A 19323-nucleotide genomic window follows, 5' to 3' on the forward strand; every position below is an offset into this window, starting at 1 on the left:
TAGTTTTGATAATTTTCTGTATTTTTTCAAACAAAATTTAACTGTTTTGAAATGTGGAAATTTTTAGAAAGGAAAATTTTCAAAATATATTTTTTATTTTGACCAAGTCCTACCCAATGGGTGAGATGGCCAATTAAAATTGGCAAAACAAAGAAATTGCAAAACCAAAACTTAAAAAAACACCAAAAACACCAAAACAGAAAAAAAGGGTAAAAAAAATATTTTGCAGAATGACTTAGCAGGCAACATTTTAAAATATTGGGCTGTTTTTTATCTACCCAATAGCTCTCATGTGGAATTCTACAGGGTCCTGTTTTGCTACCTCAGTTGTTCAATGTGTTTGTGGTGGGAGATGGTGAGATCATTTAGTGCTATCAATATGCAGATGATACCTAGATTTGTGTTTCCTTTTTAATGGATCAGATATGCAATTTTTGTTCTCCCATTGCCTGGCTGAGATAGCAGTTTGGATCAAAATGAGTTGGATCTCAGTCCAGACACAGGTGATGCTGTTGAGATGGGGGTAGAATGAACCTCCAGTAAAAACACCCTCTGTTGGGTGTTTTTTTTTTTTTCAGGGAGAACCACAACTTGGAGGTCTGCTTGCCCCACCAGCTGGTCCAGAATTCATAGATAACAGTAGCAAAGAATGGCTTTTTAAATCTTCATCTGGTTTGTCATATATAACCACGCCATTGTTAGATATTTCAGTTTTCCATGCAGTTGTACTACTGCAATGTGCTCTGCATGGAACAACACTTAAAGACCTCTCAGAACCTTCAGCTAATGCAGAATGTGACTGCCCACTTATTTTTGTTGCTCTGCACAATAAAATAAGTGTATTACATGGGGGCATCAGAGATAGCACTGTCCACCAGTATGTTGCTGGGTGCAATTCCAGTTGTTGCTTGTGATCTGTAAAGCCCCACATGGCTGTGTCTTTACAATAGAAAAGTATTAGAGACCCACACCTATTTAGCTAACAACCATTGTGATTATGGTATTCCATAATCCCATAAATAGCATAGGAACTCTAAATTTAGTTGTAATGCCATGCTAAACATGGGAAAAATTTATTTTTAATTGCGTATAACTCAATTATTTTAAATTTTCTTTTGCAGTGAGGAGTAGTCACCTGGAAAGTTTCAACTTAATCTTGATAATTCAGTCCTTTTTGTGTTATGCATGCACAAAGGCTGTGGCTCCAAGCCTTTGGATAATGATGGAAAGATTGCCATTGACTTCAATAAACCTTGGATCAGGCTCAAATTAATACTTTTAAATCTACATACACATTGGAATGGGCAAGTGGAATTTGCTCAAACTTTCAAAAACAGAACCAAAAAACAAACAAAACAAATCCTTTTCAGTGTCAGCAATAACAATGAAAACATTTTACAAAACATTTTTCTGATAGAAATTTTCACTAAAGGAAACAAAGTAAAACATCCCTTGCTATCTAGGGTCTTATAATGCATTTATGAGATCTCAGCAATGACTGTTTCAATAATGAGGAGGTTATTTAGCATAGCATAATAGTCAGTAAAACAAAATCAAAAACATCAAAGATGCTGGAGTGCTGTACACACTTCCATTCTCCCCTCTCATTCACCTTGGAAGTAATATTTGATACAGTTAGTGAAGAAATTTCTGAAGTATTCTGTTAAACATGCTAATCACAAGACAGGCTCAGGAGCTTTGAGTCTCAATGCAACACACTGGCTGCTGCTTACTGTCTTTTAAGATTGAACATTGTTTCATGTTTATGCTGAACTCTGCTTCCTATGAATGACAGTTATAAGACAGAACTTGGAGCCAGGCAAGAACTGTACTTACAAGTAGTTTTTGTTGTTGATGGACTTACTGTGTACATTGAATGTTAGAGTTATTTTTTTCCGTGTGGATGATTTTGTTTCTTATTGTTGAATGAATCCCTACAGGTTTGTAATAAATGAAACTTTGAGATGGGCTGTTTGGCTTTCAAACCTAGGGGTGTATTGAGATGTGTGGCTACATTACGATGAGGTTTTACCCACCTCCTGACCATCTCTCAGACTGACATGTAGCAATTCTCAGAATTAATATGCTTGGATATTTTCTAAGAGAGATCAAAGCCAGGAGCCTAATCCCATGCCTGTTCACTTCATGAATGAGTCCTAAGGCTATGACATTTCTAGAGGTACAGTCTGAGTAATAAAACAATAAAGTGACCTGACCAAGATCACATAATTAACAGAATTCAAAAATTAACCATATCGGGGTGGTTCAGACAGTCTGTTCAAAGGAAGTTAACAAATAATCACAGTACAATAAAGCAGCATTAGGCACTCCAATCTAAATTCATGGCTGTTGTGAGTGATTTAAAATTAACTCTTTTTGATCAAAATAATTTCAAGGGAGGTTGAGCAGTTATAAACTTTACATTTTAACGGGGATATCATATTATGCTTATCCCTTTAAATGTAGGTGTATTTAATGAATTTTCAGAATGGAGATATGACTGAAAACCCTAGTGATGATCTGCTAGCCAATATGTAGTTTTAGGTCTAGTGAATCTTTTGGTATCACATTGCATTACAGAAGGTCCTTCATAAAGATGTAAAGAGAAAAAGGCATATAGAGTAAAGATTTTTTTATGTGACAGCTGATAGTGGTGAGAGCATAATTTATTACAATGAAACTCAACTATGTAATAGCAGATGTACAGTCTAACCCACGGGCAATAAAAACATGACAGACTTCACTGGTAGTTCGCTGGTCTAGTGAAGTAGTTTGAGGATATTGTGGGTATCGTGTTTGGATGGGTGTCTCAGCCCAGCCCATTTCTAACTGTAATCTATGACCACTTAAAACAGCTATGATGTATGCTGAAGAACAAGAATGGGAAGCTAAGTAATATGTATTTGGCAATGGAGCAGTTAATTGTCTCATGCCATTTCTTTGGAGTGGAGTCTATTTTATGTTAAGGGACATGGTCAGCAATACTTTTTGGTCATTTGCAAAATGGCACATGTAGCAAGTGAAAAAAAAAAAAAAGCAAGGACAAAGAACTTCCCTTGTGTTCATACAGCGGGGAAAACTCCTTGTTGTCCCTCTCATCTGATAAGAGTGAGTACTGTGCTTTTTATGTACGTCACTTCTTTTTCTTGTGGCTTAGGAACATGCTGAGTCAAATAATTGCACACTCTCTAGAATTACATCACTAGTCAGGGACAGGGGGAACTGCCAGACAATGGAATTCTGAAAAACCTCAGATCCATGGCTGAGAGTCGTCTTCCTCTTTCCTCTTGATGACTGTCACTTACTATCCAAATTTTAAATTAGTTAGACCCAGAAGGCCCAGTTCCCCCACCCACATTTTCCTTTACATTATAACTGAAAAGGCTTTTCCTATAGCTTAGTCATTGCTGGGTTAGATTCGGTTCAACCAGGTATAACTGCAAATGTGCAGAGTTGCTTTCAAAGAATTCTGTGGCGTTTCATCTATACCACAAGGAGTTGGGGAAAAAGTGAGGAGAGGGTACTGTGTTTCAAAGTGGGAGACTGGGGCAAAAGAATACTGTGTAACAAAGAGACCAAGAAAACAATGGTCTTTAAAATATTTAACAGTTGCAAAAATTCAGTCTACTATTTTCTTACTACCACTTTCTCTATCTTGTGTTTTTGTCACGGTGGGTATTGTATTTTTTTGGGGGGGGGGAAGAGGTGAGAGGGGCTTTTTGAGTTACTAACGTTATTTTGAAAAGAGAGCCTGAAAGAAAATGTAAAAATAAGGAAAACCAAGTTCCTAATTTGGAATGATATTAAATATAAAATGTAGAATAAAGGTAACTGGGAAATGTGAGGATATAAGTATTGAGAAATTAACATAGTACATACAGCAATGCAAAACTAGACAGACTACAGGAATAATAGTCTTATGTTAAGGCATTGGATTTGGATTTAGGCAATCAGGGTTCAATTTTCCGTTCTGCCACAGGCCTCCTGTGCAAGTTTGGACAAGTTGTGATCATTCTCTGCCTCAGTTCCCTCATCTGTAAAACAGATTACTTTATTTCCCTGCCTCGAAGGGCTGTGTGGGGGAAAAATTAATTATCTATGGGAGATGCTAATGTACTACAATGCTGGAGGGCATATAAGAACCTAGATAAATTCCAGCTGTAGCTGTTTTGAAAACAGACACACTAAGGTCTCTCTTCAGGATAAATTAGGTTCTCAAGAATTAAGCTTCACAGCGTCCCTAGAAATGCATGTACATGCCAAAGCATATAGGTTTTAATTTCCTAGAGGCAACAACTATGGCAACTGGAAAAATATTCTGGTCTTTATCAAGTCTTTTATTAACAATGTGGTGCCAGGAGTCTATTTTTCAACTGAATGTAAATGGAGTCGGGAAAAAAAAAACAGGCTCTTTCCTATCTCTCTGAATTATGTGGGGCAGGAACATTCACCATGCTCCTAAGGTCAGCCTGTTTTCCTCAGGAGGAGAGAGCAGCAGAGGCAGCAAGAACCATAACACAGGATTGCAGGTGTTCCCATGCTATTCCCAACTGTCTATTCTGTAGTCTTGTTTTTTCTATAGGGAGGGGGATTTCACTACTTGGACCTGGGAAAAGAAATATTACTGAGGTAGGGATAATTAGGGAACTTCTGGTTGAAGCAGGACAAAGTGGGGCTGTTAGTGGGAAGTGTGGGGGCTAGTAGAAACAGGAGAAAACTAATCTAAAAACACTTTTTTCTGGTGGATCCATGCCAGGTGTGCACATGTCAGGATCTCCACCTTCTCACTCCTTTACCCTCACTGTTTGTTGCTCTCTTATGCCACGTATAATTAGATTGAAAGGTCTTAGACTTCCTATACTGTATATTTTCACACACACACAAGCTTGGTCTACACTTCAGAGTTAGGTCGACATAATGCTGCTTATGTTGACCCAACTATGTCAGTGTCTACGCTACAGCCTTTCTCCCACTGATGTAAGTGCTCTACTACACTGACATAACTCCACCTCCACGAGAGGCATAGGGTTTATGTCAGTGTAGTTAGTGATGCAGTGTCTGCATAGATGCTGCATTTCTTAGGTCGGATGTTGGCTGTCTTGTCAATTTCATGGCTCTGCAGGGAGGAAAAACATTTTTCAGTTTTTATGGTTTGAATTGTTTCCGTCTCCTTTCCCTGGCTTGCTTTCTTCCCCCTCCTCATTCCCCATGCTATTTTCCCCACTGAAAAAAGGAAGGAAGTGTTGGGGGAGGGGAAATCAAGGTTTTTTCCAGTTGTATTCTCACTCTTCTCTTACTTTTTTTCCCCCCTACTTTTCCCACTAAAAATTTAGTTTTAGCCATCCCGTATCTTCCCCTCCCTTCTTGTTATTTTTGGGGGGGCGCTCTAGCTAGGAGCTCCTGCCCACACTTCACATGTAAAACTCGTCAGTTAACTGTCAAACTAGGATTGCGAATTAAGACTCAAAACTGTGTCCTAATATTGAGGCATAAGTTTAAATAAGAATTAACCAGCAGCACATGTTGTGTTGGAAATTGTTTGGTGTGTGCGGTGTCACTTACATGGAAGTAGTTTGACAGCAGATGGAATGTTGAGTCCAAAGATTCTTTAGAATTTTCAGAAATGCCCCAGTTGCAAAGGGGTGCTGGTGCTGCTGATCTGGAGGTGTGATTTAGCCAAGCTGTGCCTCTCTCTGTAGCATTCAAATGCTGCCAATGGCTTGGATGGAGGTCAGTGTCAGAATTATTATCACCCCATTTCATGCTTGCTGTTTACTCTTTATTTGCCAGTCCCACCAGTTTGTACAGCATGAGCACTTTGTGTGTACTACAATGGGAAACAATTTTAATGTGGGAGCTTCATGTCCATAGTCATCATGGTGTATGGAAGCCTATTGTTCCTCCTCTGCAGAAAATCTATTATCTCTTTACTTCAGTCCACATAAGCTCTTCCTCTTCAGCTCCTTTATTTACAGTCACATTTCAGCATCTTCATCAGTTTCAGGATCTGACAAGAAACCTCTGCAGTTATTGGCAGTATTCTTGGTATGGTCCTGCATTCCAGCTGCCCACTTCCTAATCTCTGTTTAATCACAGGTATGGTTTTAATAAAGTAAAGCCAGTGGGCCATATTTATTCTTATAGCCTGCTTTCCACCACACCGCTGATGCAAAGAATTTGTAGAAGTTTAACAAGTGCATTAAGCAAGGTTTATGGCTGCATGGCCTCACCAGATTGGCACAAAGAACTCAGAGCATACTGGTGAATCTGGTCCAACATCTGGGAAGTCAGTCTCTAAGGTTTGCAAGTGGAACTGCTTTTCTGCAGGGTTGCCAATGCTGAGGAAGTTATGCATGCTCTGGTCTTGTCTCTTCTCCATCTGAATAACCAACTGAAAAGCGACCTCAGACGCCCCTCTTAATCCAGAAAAGACTTGACCAATCCAGGATGAAGGCAAAATACAATGCAACTTCCACCATGAGATTTACCCAAATGCATCAAGCTCCGGTATGAAAAACTCCCCAAACAGCAGCCTAGAAAAAAATCTACACTGTGTAGAAACTAATACTGAAACATTACTCGTGCATGGAAGCAATTCAAACTTGATGCAAGGCTTTTCTTTAATACAGTAGGTCAGACAATTCACACAACTAAGTTGCAGGTCCTGAAGTTGAAAAAGATTTGGATTTGTACCCACTCAACTTTCACAGTCAAGTTTCATTGCAACATAGACAATTAAGGCATGGTCTCTAAAGCCTACTAAAGTCAGACTCCTACTGACTTCAGTGGGCTTTAAAGGCTGGCCCTTTGTGGGCATAAAAAAGTTCTAACAAACCACATGAACACAGGCTGAACTTGTACCAACACTGATTGTGGGAACTTTTGCATTGAGTTAAACATTCTCTCTCTTACCATATTTGAAAATAAATATCTTACACTTGCACTGATGAACATCATTTAAGTTTACCTAGTAATCTGTTGTTCTCCATTGCAGTTAGGCTTTAGATACAGTACCATTAAACTTTAGTGCAAAAAATAGGCAATATAAAAATTATAGTAACATGACCTCAGTCCTTGGAAAAATCATGGAGCAGATCCTCCAGGAATCCATTTTGAAGCATTTGGAAGAGAAAAAGGTGATCGGGAACAGTGAACATAGATTCACCAAGAGCAAGTCATGCCTGACCAACCTGATTGCCTTCTATGATGAGATAACTGGCTCTGTGGATATGGGGAAAACGGTGGACATGAAAAACCTTGACTTTAGCAAAGCTTCTGATACCGTCTCCCACAGTATTCTTGCCAGCAAGTTAAAAAAGTATGGATTGGATGAATGGACTATAAGGTGGATAGAAAGTGGGCTAGATCGTCGGGCTCAATGGGTAGTGATCAATGGCTCTATGTCTAGTTGGCAGATGGTATCAAACGGAGTGCCCAAAGGGTCGGTTCTGGGACCGGTTTTGTTCAACATCTTCATTAATGATCTGGATGATGGGATGGATTGCACCCTCAGCAGGTTTGCAGATGACACTAAGCTGGGGGGAGAGGTACATATGATGGAGGATAGGGATAGGGTCCAGAGTAACCTAGACAAATTAGAGGATTGGGCGAAAAGAAATCTGATGAGGTTTAACAAAGACAGGTGCAGAGACCTGCACTTAGGATGGAAGAATCCCATGCATTGCTGCAGGCTGGGGATGGACTGGCTAAGCAGCAATACTGCAGAAAAGGACCTGGGGGTTTCAATGGACAAGAAGCTGGATATGAGTCAACAGTGTGCCCTTGTTGCCAAGATCACTAATGGCATATTGGGTTGCATTAGTAGGAACATTGCCAGCACATCGAGGGAAGTGATTATTCCCCTCTATTTGGCACTGGTGAGGCCACATCTGGAGTATTGCATCCAGTTTTGGGCCTCCCACTACAGAAAGGATGTTGACAAATTGGAGGGAGTCCAGCGGGGGGGGGGGGCAACAAAAATGATTAGGGGGCTGGGACACATGACTTACAAGGAGAGGCTGAGGGAACTGGGCTTGTTTAGTGTGCAGAAGAGAAGAGTGAGGGGGGATATGATAGCAGCCTTCAACTACCTGAAGGGGGATTCCAAAGAGGATGGAGCTAGGCTGTTCTCAGTGTTGGCAGATGACAAAAGAATAAGCAATGGCCTCAAGTTGCAGTGGGGGAGGTCTAGGTTGGATATTAGGAAAAACTTTTTCACTAGGAGGATGGTGAAGCACTGGAATGGGTTACCTAGGGAGATTGTGGAATCTCCATCTTAGAGGTTTTTAAGGCCCGACTTGGGATGATTTAGTTGGGGTTGGTCCTGCTTTGAGCAAGGGTTGGACTAGATGACCTCCTCAGGTCTCTTCCAACCCTAATTTTCTATGATGTATGTAAAAGAGTTCCCTGTTCATGTAAAAACATTGTTTTACAGCACTGTTTACATAATTCTGAACTTGCCTAGATCACAATCCTTTTAATTTATTTTGTGTTATCTTTGGTAAGAGCAGGCCTTGTGAAGATGCCATATGAACATAAAGCCCCATGGACACTTTCCAATTTTGTGATGAATGTTTGGTTTTTGTGCAACTTGATTATCCTAGTATTTATCTGTTTAGCAGAGGTGTGCAGTGTGACTTTATATTTTGTTTATATTTGGTTTCTCGTCAATAAGAAAGAACGTGGCTGCAGCAATTAGTAGTAACAGAAGCTTACATTTATAAAATATCTTTTACGCCAAGAGTCCAGAGTATGCTACAAATTTTGGGCCCAATATGCACAGGCATAACTATTCACAAGATTACTTCCACTGAAGTTAATGGGCCTACTCCCATGTGCATTTGCGGGACTGAGCATTGATAGATAAGCTACATAACCTGGGCATCTTCAAAATTCTCACTACTTTTCTTTCATTTCATCCTCCACCACCTCTGTATGCATCCACACTTTCTCTCCTAGCTGTTCGCTTTGTCTTCTTTTCAATCACTTGGTTTTGAACCTAATTTTATGCCACTCCTTAGGGTTTATCTACACTTGAAAGTGAATTCAGATTCAAGGGGGGTATTAATTTAAAGCACAATGCTATTCCTGAATAACTCCATGTGTGGACGCTATTATTCCAGAACAAGAATGCCTTATTCCTGTTTAGCCCACTTCCAAAGTGAATTAAACTAAATTGATTTAAGGCCACTTTAATTCTGAATGCAGTTTAACTACCAACCCACTTTAAAAGTTAATTCAGATTAATTTTGCTGAGTGTCCCTGTTTAGACAAGTCCTAAGTCTTGGAACAGCCTCATGCTTCCTGGGTGACATGCACCTTTCCCCTTTCTCTTTACACATCTGTAAAAATTTGCTTATTTCATGAAGCATTCTCATATTGATCTCTTCATCAATAATATCTTTGAACTTTCTCATTCCTGAACTATGTTCCCATATGGTATATTTGTCAGGTTATAACCTTTATAGTGCAAGAACCAAGTTTTACTGTATGTGCCGTAAAATATCACAAACACTTAGTACTGTAGTAATAACTTTCACCACAGTTAAAGTACAGCCACCTGTAATATAACATTTTAGGACAGGAAGTGAAGAACACTATAACACTTCCCTGGGAAATTTTATGGAAGCAGAAAATAATAGTGGGAACTGTAATTTGGCCAGTCCCCAAATAATGGGATTGGGACTGATGGGGAGATAATTGATAGAGAGGAGCCTCTCCTTCCTCTATACTGAAAGGATTACTTGCTCATGGACTATTGTACTTGGAAAAAAGAAAAGGAGTACCCGTGGCACCTTAGAGACTAACAAATTTATTAGAGCATAAGGTTTCGTGAGCTACAGCTCACTTCATCGGATGCATCCGATGAAGTGAGCTGTAGCTCACGAAAGCTTATGCTCTAATAAATTTGTTAGTCTCTAAGGTGCCACGGGTACTCCTTTTCTTTTTGCGAATACAGACTAACACGGCTGCTACTCTGAAACCTGTTATTGTACTTGGGGTATTTTAATTGTTCTGGAGAACTTCAGCCCTTCTCATGAAGTAGACCTGTCATCATTCAAGCTACCCTGAACAACACACTATCTTCCTGCTACCTAAGAGTTCTCTTAGAATAATACACATACTGAAAACTCCATTCAGAGTCAGTATGATGCATCTTGTAAAGAGTAATGACATAGTACATTAGAATGCAACTCAGTGTGGTGTAAAGTAAGAACACAACAAGAAATGTTTTAAATACAGTTGATAGAAATGTTTTCTTATTGGACTAAGGCATGTATGATGAACAGAGTGGGTCAGAATTACAAGAGGGTTGCCTTTGTTTTATTCACTGACAGAAAGAAACAAAAGAAAAAGAAAATGACTTCTATGTTAAAAATCTGAAGCCAAGAAATACCATGAAATTTTAGATTCAAGACTGACAGGCAACCCTTATATAGTGCCTGATTCAGTATCCACTGAAATCTGGGAATCTTTCCATTGACTTTAATGGGTTTTGGCCGAAGATCATAGTCCATACTGCTTTTTTACAGATACACTATAGATTATTTAAAATTAAAACTTTTTAAAAATCTAATTTATTTTTTGACTATGGTGCTTTTTGCATGATTAATGAACGTCACTTTTAGCCTTACTTGGAATCACTTTCTTGTTCTCATGCATTAGCATGGAGATGCTGTCTTTAGATTAAAAAGAAAAGGAGTACTTGTGGCACCTTAGAGACTAACAAATTTATTTGAGCATAAGCTTTCGTGAGCTACAGCTCACTTCATCGGATGCATCCGATGAAGTGAGCTGTAGCTCACGAAAGCTTATGCTCTAATAAATGTTAGTCTCTAAGGTGCCACAAGTACTCCTTTTCTTTTTGTGAATACAGACTAACACGGCTGCTACTCTGAAACCTGTCTTTAGATTGTAAATGCTGGAGCTTAAATTAAAAAAAAAACAACTTTATATTGGAATTTTAAAAACCATGGCAACACTTCTATTTGTCTTGGGTTTTGTAAAGTCTCTGGCTCAACTGTCTTCTCATGCTGGTGTAAATCAGAAGTGACTTTGTGCTAATGGTATTTAACTGCAAATGAGAGCAGAATCAGGCCCCTAACTTTTTACTAAATTTAAATTTGGAGCCAAATTTGACCTGAAACAATTTCTTTAAGGAAGAAGGTACAGAAATGCCATAACTCGAGGCCTATCTCCCCATTGTACTTGAAATTTTACTGGCATAACTTTGTTGGTTACAGGTGTGGGTTGTTTTGTTTTGTTTAACTGATGTAGTTATACTAGCAAAAGCCCTAGTATGGACACAGTTATATCAGTAGAGTTATTCCATGTCCCATATAGGAGTGGCTGTATAGGTATAATGCACCTTTATACCAATAACTTCACTCACACGATGGGGGATGTACCACTTACCTATATGGGTAGAGTTAAAGTGGCACAAATTTTATGAGTAATCCAGCCCTGTTTCTTTGCTTTGGGCAGTTAAGGTAACATTCTTAAGGCAGTTAAAGGACATCCAAATGTACCCTCCTTTAATATGACAAATCCTGTGTGGCATCCCTGGAAAATGGCTTCTTTTAAGATCTTCTGCACTGATCCTTTTAAAGTGGGTGCACATATATATTTTTTAAAAAATTAAAAAGCTATACAGGGTAGTTGCTTTGCATAATGAGGTTTTCTTTTTTTCACAGATCAGCATTTTAAGTGAACCTTGGAAAAATGATTGTGTGATCAGACACTGCGCTGCAAGCAAGAATACCCATTTGGTAATTGTAGTCGTGGACAAAAAGTTGAATGCTGTGCTTTCAGTAACTTATCATTGAGACCTTGTGGTTTCTGTGTAGGAGGGCTGTACAAGCTGGACATGTTTGACATCCTTATTTCTGAGCTGTGAAATCTGTTCATCTAACTTATGAAAATTACTTCTGCTTTTATTTTATTATTTTATTTAGTGAAGTCAATGCCATATTTTCCTTGCATTCAGTGGAAACAAAAACAATGTCTTAGGGTATGCTGTGAACCTGCTTTGACCTCCTAAGAGAAAAGGATGAATATGTTCATTTCTATGATTAACAGTCAAGATGCTTTTCTTATAGAAGTAAGCTTAAATAAAATACTATAACCAGTTGATCGGAGAGAGGGGAGCATCTCTCTGATGTGGAGATAGAAGATTCATTACTAGGCCATGTTAGTATTACGTTTTTAATCCTTGGTTTTCTACTGTAAGTGTGATCGTAACATAGAACCATGTAAATACCTGTAGTTCTTTTAGAGGGCTCAATCCAGTTCTTCATATTGAAAATGGATTACTTTGGGATGGGGAGGTCTGAATAGTCTTCCCATGCTATAGAGCCGTAGTAAGTCACTCCTGCACCTCTGTTCTGCTAGTAATAGATCCACTGGCGTCAGCCTGTCTCTTCCCCCAGGCCGCCACTCCTCTAGCTGCTATGAAGATACATACCAGGAGCCCCCAGAGAGCTGAGATGTGTAGAATGCAGAGCATTTGGGCCTGTGTGGGTTCAGCAAATCCTGTCTCCGCTCATTGTCCTACATAGCAGAACCCCACCAACTGCACCACACATGGGGCCTTCTGCAGGGGCAAGATCAGTGCCCATGCAGCCAATACATCATACTCCAAAATGAAGCAATAGAATGAATCAAATCCTATGCATATGAAAGAGACCACTCAAAGATTCAAAACAGATCCACAGTCTTTCTTGGATATGTCTATACTACAAATGCTACAGCAACACACTACAGCTATGCTACTATAGTGTAGACACTAGAGCAAGGGAAGTGTTTTTTCCTGTTCTTTAGTAAATCCACCTGCCTTTTGAGAGTCTGATGGAAGAATTCGTCTGTTGACGTAGCTGCATCAGCTGTGGGTGTTAGGTTGACCTAACTACATCCCACAGGCTGGGAAATTTTTCACAGCCCTGAGTGATATAGCTAGGATGACCTAAGTTTTAGGTGTAGACCAGACCCTGGCAAAATAGAAGAGGAACTAGTACTTTTGTGGATGTTTCACCCCATCTGTTTTCTGCCACCTCATCTGTGGCAGAAAAATCCACCTGAAAGCATTAAAGACAATAGAACCCTTTTGCATGCATTTTGTGTTAAAGATTTAGAGTGTGATTATCACTGAACAATCATTTTGGAAAAGATGACCATGAGAAGCTCATGTTACTAACTCTGATTTTTGTATCTCAAACATGGCTTTGCAAATAAAAAGATCAGATATGTTCATTTTTAACTAATTTTCTCAATGATCTCTGTTTCAGACATGCTCCTTTGCAGGTAAAAAGGTAGGTGTGTGTGTGTGTGTTTGTGTGTTAAGTGCCAGGCTTGCAAAATCTCCCTTGGATCTGAAAATCAAGGGGGTGATACTGCTCATGCTTACTCAACACAATCTGAACAAAGAGAGGCACGTAATAGTGGTAAGCAGTTGAGGTATATGGTTGGAAAATAGTAAACTTGCTATATTAAAATATCCATGTGTCAGGGACATTTTGTGCTACTAACCAAGTACTTGTAATAAACATCTCTAAGTGAAAAACTAAATTTCCTATGGAGACAACAAGTTTGTCAATAGTCCAACTTGTGGAAAAATCATTTGAGACACAGGGATATATACAGTGATGGCCAGCCAATCCAAGTCTTATTGAAGTCAGTGAGGTCCTTTGGAAGTTAAGGCTTTAAGTGTAATCACTATGTACAAATGCCTAAGGGCAATGCAGGAGACAAAGTGAAAATCCAGATTTTTCAATATGCTGAAGTACTCTGTAAACAGGTTCAGCATCACAAGATTCTCTCTGTCTAGTCCAAATGCTCATCATTTCATATATTGAGTACTACACCAGTACTCGTCTCCAGCCTGGACAAATGCACTCTTGCCCTGTTCATCTCCATTCAAAATGCTGTTATAATCACTTTCCTGGCTCATTGCTTTGATGAGATCACCCCTCTCCTTGCATCCATCTACTGGCTCCCTCTTTTCCATCAGATCAAACACAAACTACTAGTCTTCACTTTTAAGATTTGTGACTAGGCTGGTCAACTCCCATGTGCCCCCTCATGGCCTTGGGTAACAGTACAAGCAGCCTGCCTCAGTGTCCAGCCTTGAAGTTTTATTTGAACATGGCACCCAGGCTTTTTGTGATCAAGAATACCTGTCCTTGAGACCTGGGTTTATTAATATAGAAATAAACTTCACATAAAATGCAAAGTCCCAAAACAAAGTCTATCCAAAACAAAAGTGGTTGAATCTCCTCCCAGCATTCCTGTCTGGGGGTCTTTCCTGCTTTTGCAGGCCCCATGTGCCAGTCCTAGTTCCCAGGACACTCTGGTAGAACCTGCTCACTTCTAGTTCTGATCCCCAAGTATTCTCCTTTTCACTGGAACCTTCTGCTGCTCTTTATAGAGCAAGCAACTGATCTCTCCCAGGTGTGGCTCCTTAGTAATCAGGGTTGGCTGGCCATAGGCTTTCCAGCCCTTAGGTGCAAGTTGCCCTGTTACAAGACCCTTCAATACTTATCCCTGCGCCACCTATTATCTCTTTAGGCTATTGAGATGGCCACTCCTGCCTTTGCTCTGCCTGTGCTGCCAGAAGTTTTTGCACATCTGTTTAAATTTTCAAACAAGCACCTTTGATTCCTCCCAGACTGCCCATCAGGCATGGAAAGAGCTCTGTGGAAACATCTACAAAGCCACCTCACTGTTCTCCTTCTAAGTCTTCCTTAAAACTCTTCTCCTCAGTGCTTACAGAAAATGTGGTGTGCTGTGACAGGCAGCTTGTGTGCTGTGAACAATGATTTTCCTGCTCCTCAGTTCTGGCTCATTATTACCTTGTGCTCACCTTCTCTTTTGTCTTAAACTGTAAGCTCTTCAGGATAGGGACTGTCTACTTGTTAGATGTGTGTCTGGTGCCTAGCACAATGAGGCCCTGTTCCATAACTAAGCACTACTGCAATGCAAATAAAAGTGTTGACCCTTAGAACAAGTGGAAAACCAAAATTCAGGGCCTTGTAGGTCAGTTCTGTTTGAGTGAAAAATCAGTGACCCAGAAATCCTTGATGTAATCCATTTATTTACAGAAATATACACAAAGTCTTCTCTCCATGATCACAAACAGAGAGCACACAGGTAGCTTCCTTGCTAAACTATCCCTAGGTGAGTCCCTCTAGTCGTCACTGTATCTGAGGAGAGGCTGGCTCTGCTTTCTTTCAGGATCATACACCTAAAACTCTTCAGCTAATGTACTCACACAGCCCACAACACTCCCTACCCTCTGTATTTGGAATCTCTAGGCTGGCTGGCTGCGGACATTAGCCTCGAAGATGTCTCTTTAAGGGTCCTCTGGGTGGTTACTTCAGTTGCCAATAACCTTACTAAGCAGCCATAAGCCCCTTTCACAACAACAATAATAACCATCACCACTTCGGGATACGAGCTGCTGCTTCTGGATCACACATGAGGAGATGCTGCCCTTATTACTGAGTATATGTGGCTGAGCTACTAAGTAATAGTGACCTTAAAATAATTACATTAGATTTCCTTGCAGGGAGGATGACAAGTGATGGTCTTGAGACATTGGAGCCTGGCCTACCCTATGAAGGTTTACCAGTAAGACTTGCCTTATGGGGGAATATCTTTGCATGTATCCACACACAATTTTGCATCCTGTCAGTAAAACCCTCCTATTCTGCCAGTCAAATTAAACCACCTCCCCAAACCACATAAGCCCTGTACCAACACTGTTCTGTTGGTACATTGCCTGCGTTGACACTGCATTACCCCATCCAATATAAACCATCCTCTAGCAACAATCACACCATGCCCCTGTCCCAGTGACAGCGACGGCAGTGGTCCAATTTTGAACTCTGCTGCTCAGAGCATGTGGCTCCAAGGGTAGGATGGTGCTACAGGGTTTCCCTCGCGATTCCAAACACAGGGACTAGGGGCCTTGGTGTGGGCTGCCAGACCAGAAGCCTGCCGCCCACTGTAACCTCCCCAGCCTGTTCTGGAAATTTGTCTCCCAGTGCACAGGTCCGTCACCAGATGGAGCTACGGCTAAGTTCAGGCAAGCCTCATGCTGCAGCCTGGGTCAAGAAAGGAGGTCTGGACTTCCTCAGCCTGAGGAAAGAAGGGGCAGCGCAAGCCCCACTGTGGAATTGCCATAGGAATAAAGTTGTTTGTTCTGACATTACAAAGAAGAAACTAAAGGTGGGGGTAGGCCAGGGATAAGGAGCAATACCAGGAAAGGGGGAAGGAAACTATAGCAGTCCTATCAAAAGGCAATGGAGGTTTCCTGCGACACTTGATATTATTATGATGCTGGATGCCATACTGGGCAGGGACCCCACACAACCACCCTGTGAGGGACAGTGGACTGAAATCCAGAGACAGCAGCCTCCAGTAGCTCACAGCAATGAAGAACTCATACAAAGGATGCTGATCCCATGGAAAGCCAGGCGCTCTTCAACAGCCAGTCAAACCCAACCCAGACAAATCCTGAAGTGGAACCAGTGGAACCCACTGATGAGGGAAAGGGGGCTCAGGTAAATGTATTAATTCATGCTGCTTTTAAAAAAAAAAGTGTGTTCACAGGCTCCAAAATCCCCCCCCCCTTTTTTCCTGCCCTCTTCTCCCTCTTAAAATGGTGGCTGAATGCATGCAGGCAGCAAACAAAATAAATTGCTTTTTGGACTAGTTGGTTTATTTTAACATTCATTGGCACTAGGAGGCAAAAAAATAAGACAATATGATAAGCAACAGAAAAACATTCTCACATGCATGCTAATGTCAGGGTAGGCAGATAGAATGTCTAGCAATACAAGTTGATGTATTCTTGTAAACGGAACATGAACTACGCTCAAGCCTATATGCAAGTGTTAAAATAAACTTAGAAAATTTAAAATAATCCTTGCAAGCAATCCAGTAAATGGTAATTAATAGTACATATTTTTATGAATAAAATTGTAAAGCAAACATATAATAACATAAAAACACTGTACTTTGTTTTTCCAGGCTGAGTCCAAGTCCAAAATAAATTACTTGCATGCTGATCTTGGATTCAGGGGTAGAAATGACTTATTGCTGGCTCATGGGGTTTAGCTTTGAATGCGTTTGCAGAACTAAACAGTGATAACAGCCCTTCTTTTTCAGAGTTTTAGGTTGACCTTGATGAGAATATTCCTTTAGTCTTCTGGTACAGTCTAGATAAAGTTGTCAAGTACGTATTCATTAAACTCTGACCGAAAATTTCTCAGAAAAGCGGCCTTGTTCCTCATGCTGCAGTAGGGCATCTTCCCACACTGCTCTCAGTGAATTCTAGTGGCACCATCACTTTGAAGAAACCAGCAATGTACAGGCCAGATGGCCTCAAGCAGTTGCCTTCTCTGGGCCTTTGCCACCCTCAGGAGTGATATCTAAGCCAGGTTCACCGCTGCCTTTTATAAATTTTACAATATTTACTGTACTATCCCTACACTTATTACTTGACACATGACAGTTCACCCTCACCCCCTTTACTACAGATTTTGAAATATACCCTCATATAATCACCATGTGGGGAGCTGCTGCTATGATTGGTTTTCCTCCCCTTTCTCATCTATCTGCTACACCTTCTACCAAGTTTGGCTTTCCCCTTGTCTTTGTTATCCTCTTTTATGTTCTAGCTCTGCTGAGTGCCTCTGGAGGAAGCCCCATGGCTACGCCTCACTGTAAATTGTCTTTAACAAGCAACAAGAAGCTGAAACAATTCTACTTTTCCCTGATATACTCACATGCCTCTATCCCTTGAGAATTCCTTAATTTATCATACCCTACGTCTTCCTCTCTGACATGCTCTGTTGTCTCCTCTATTCCCAGGATCTTGCCAATTATTTTAAAGTTAGGACTAACATATAAGTGGCACAAGGACTCAATTCCCTCTTCCTCATTTCTATTATCCCTTTATCTGACTTATGTGAGTCTCTCACCACACAACCTGTCCCTTTGGCCCCCCTCCCCTCCCATGTGCTGTCCTTCATCTCTCAACTTTGCTTCACCCTGGCTTCTTTGCTTTTACTTTCACAAAAACACTTAATCACACTTGCTTCTTCAGTATCCATCATAATTCCCGCCTCCATTTTACCACTGTGCTCCTTGTGCTTGATTCTGTTTTCTCCAATTCACTCCCTGATTAGTTTCATTCTGGCCTCAGACCACTCCTCACTAATGAAAGTGTTCTAACCAGAACAGTCCTGGTTCAGTTCCAACACCATTGCAGTGTCAGTCCAGGTCTTTTTAGACTTTTCTGTCTCCCAGTGCTCCCCCAAGCATATTTCTTACCTTTAAGAGAGCTCAAAAAATAACTTATTTTAATAAAGCTTGTAAAGCTTTTGGCTAGGTACTCCATAACATGTATATAATTTAATACTCCTATTGTGTAACTCTGAAATACCTCACAGAAGCATCTATACCTTCCTTTTTCCAAAAGATGAAAGCAACTATCCGTTGTAGATGGGGGAATCCCGTTGCTGTTCAAGATGACAAGTACCAAAAAAAGAGGATTTTTTTTTTTAAAAACAAAGAACAATCTGACTGTGATACATCATGGCCAGAGGGCAGCAGAAGAGTGTTAGAAGGGAGCCTTATTCCCTGTAGAGAGAAGAAAGTTTGCTATAATTAATTAAAGCACCTGAAGCCAGTCACATGATAAACCCCCCCCCCCCTGCTTCAATCAGACAAGAGGAGGAGTTGAAGCAGAGTGGATTGGTGTTAGAGCAGAGAGAAATTTGGAGGGAAGCTGAGGAGAGTTTGGAGAAGTGCTGTAATAGGCTAAGAAGACCAAGACCCTAGGTAAAGGGACACATGGTTTGTGCAGAGGGAGGGCATGAAGTCCCACAAGCTGAAGGGCAGGAGAGGGAAGTAGCTTAGGGGAAGGAACCACTAGTTCTAGGGGTTTACTGCTATCCCTAGTGCCCCTGGGCTGGGACCTGGAATAGAGGATGGGTCTGGGTCCCTCCCTCTCCACTCCCCTTCTCTAGGACACTAGTGGGGCAGTTAATACCCCAGTTCCAGGGCAAGAAATGGTGCCCTGAACACCCCCTTCCCCTCCCAAGAAGAGACAGTGTGAGACCCATCATAGTAGTGCTGGCAATTTGCCACACTGACTTTCCACGAATCCCAGAGCATATGTATAACTATCTGGTATTGCTCACTCTGTTTCAGTTATGAAGAGCAAGTGATTTTGTATGAGAAAGAGAAGTCGGCATATACCTGCATGTCAATGACTCAAGCATTCACTACCTGGAATCTCACCTCCTCTTGATTCAGAAC

General features: G+C 40.7%; 1 long non-coding RNA gene across 4 annotated transcripts in view; it reads left to right on the forward strand.

The window, feature by feature from the left end:
• Positions 1-19323, forward strand: part of LOC119855183 — a 159977-nt gene that overhangs the window by 90421 nt on the left and 50233 nt on the right. Inside the window, exons 4-6 of one of the 4 annotated variants that reach the window (XR_006280746.1) lie at positions 5999-6096; positions 11694-13439; positions 15563-18843. This is a non-coding gene — a long non-coding RNA (uncharacterized LOC119855183). Of the gene's footprint in view, positions 1-5998; positions 6097-11693; positions 18844-19323 lie in introns of all 4 variants that reach the window. The other 3 variants (XR_006280747.1, XR_006280745.1, XR_006280748.1) reach the window with 3 other exon arrangements.

The sequence above is a fragment of the Dermochelys coriacea genome, chromosome 4 (assembly GCF_009764565.3).
Source record: "Dermochelys coriacea isolate rDerCor1 chromosome 4, rDerCor1.pri.v4, whole genome shotgun sequence".
Classification (NCBI taxonomy): Eukaryota; Metazoa; Chordata; order Testudines; family Dermochelyidae; genus Dermochelys; species Dermochelys coriacea.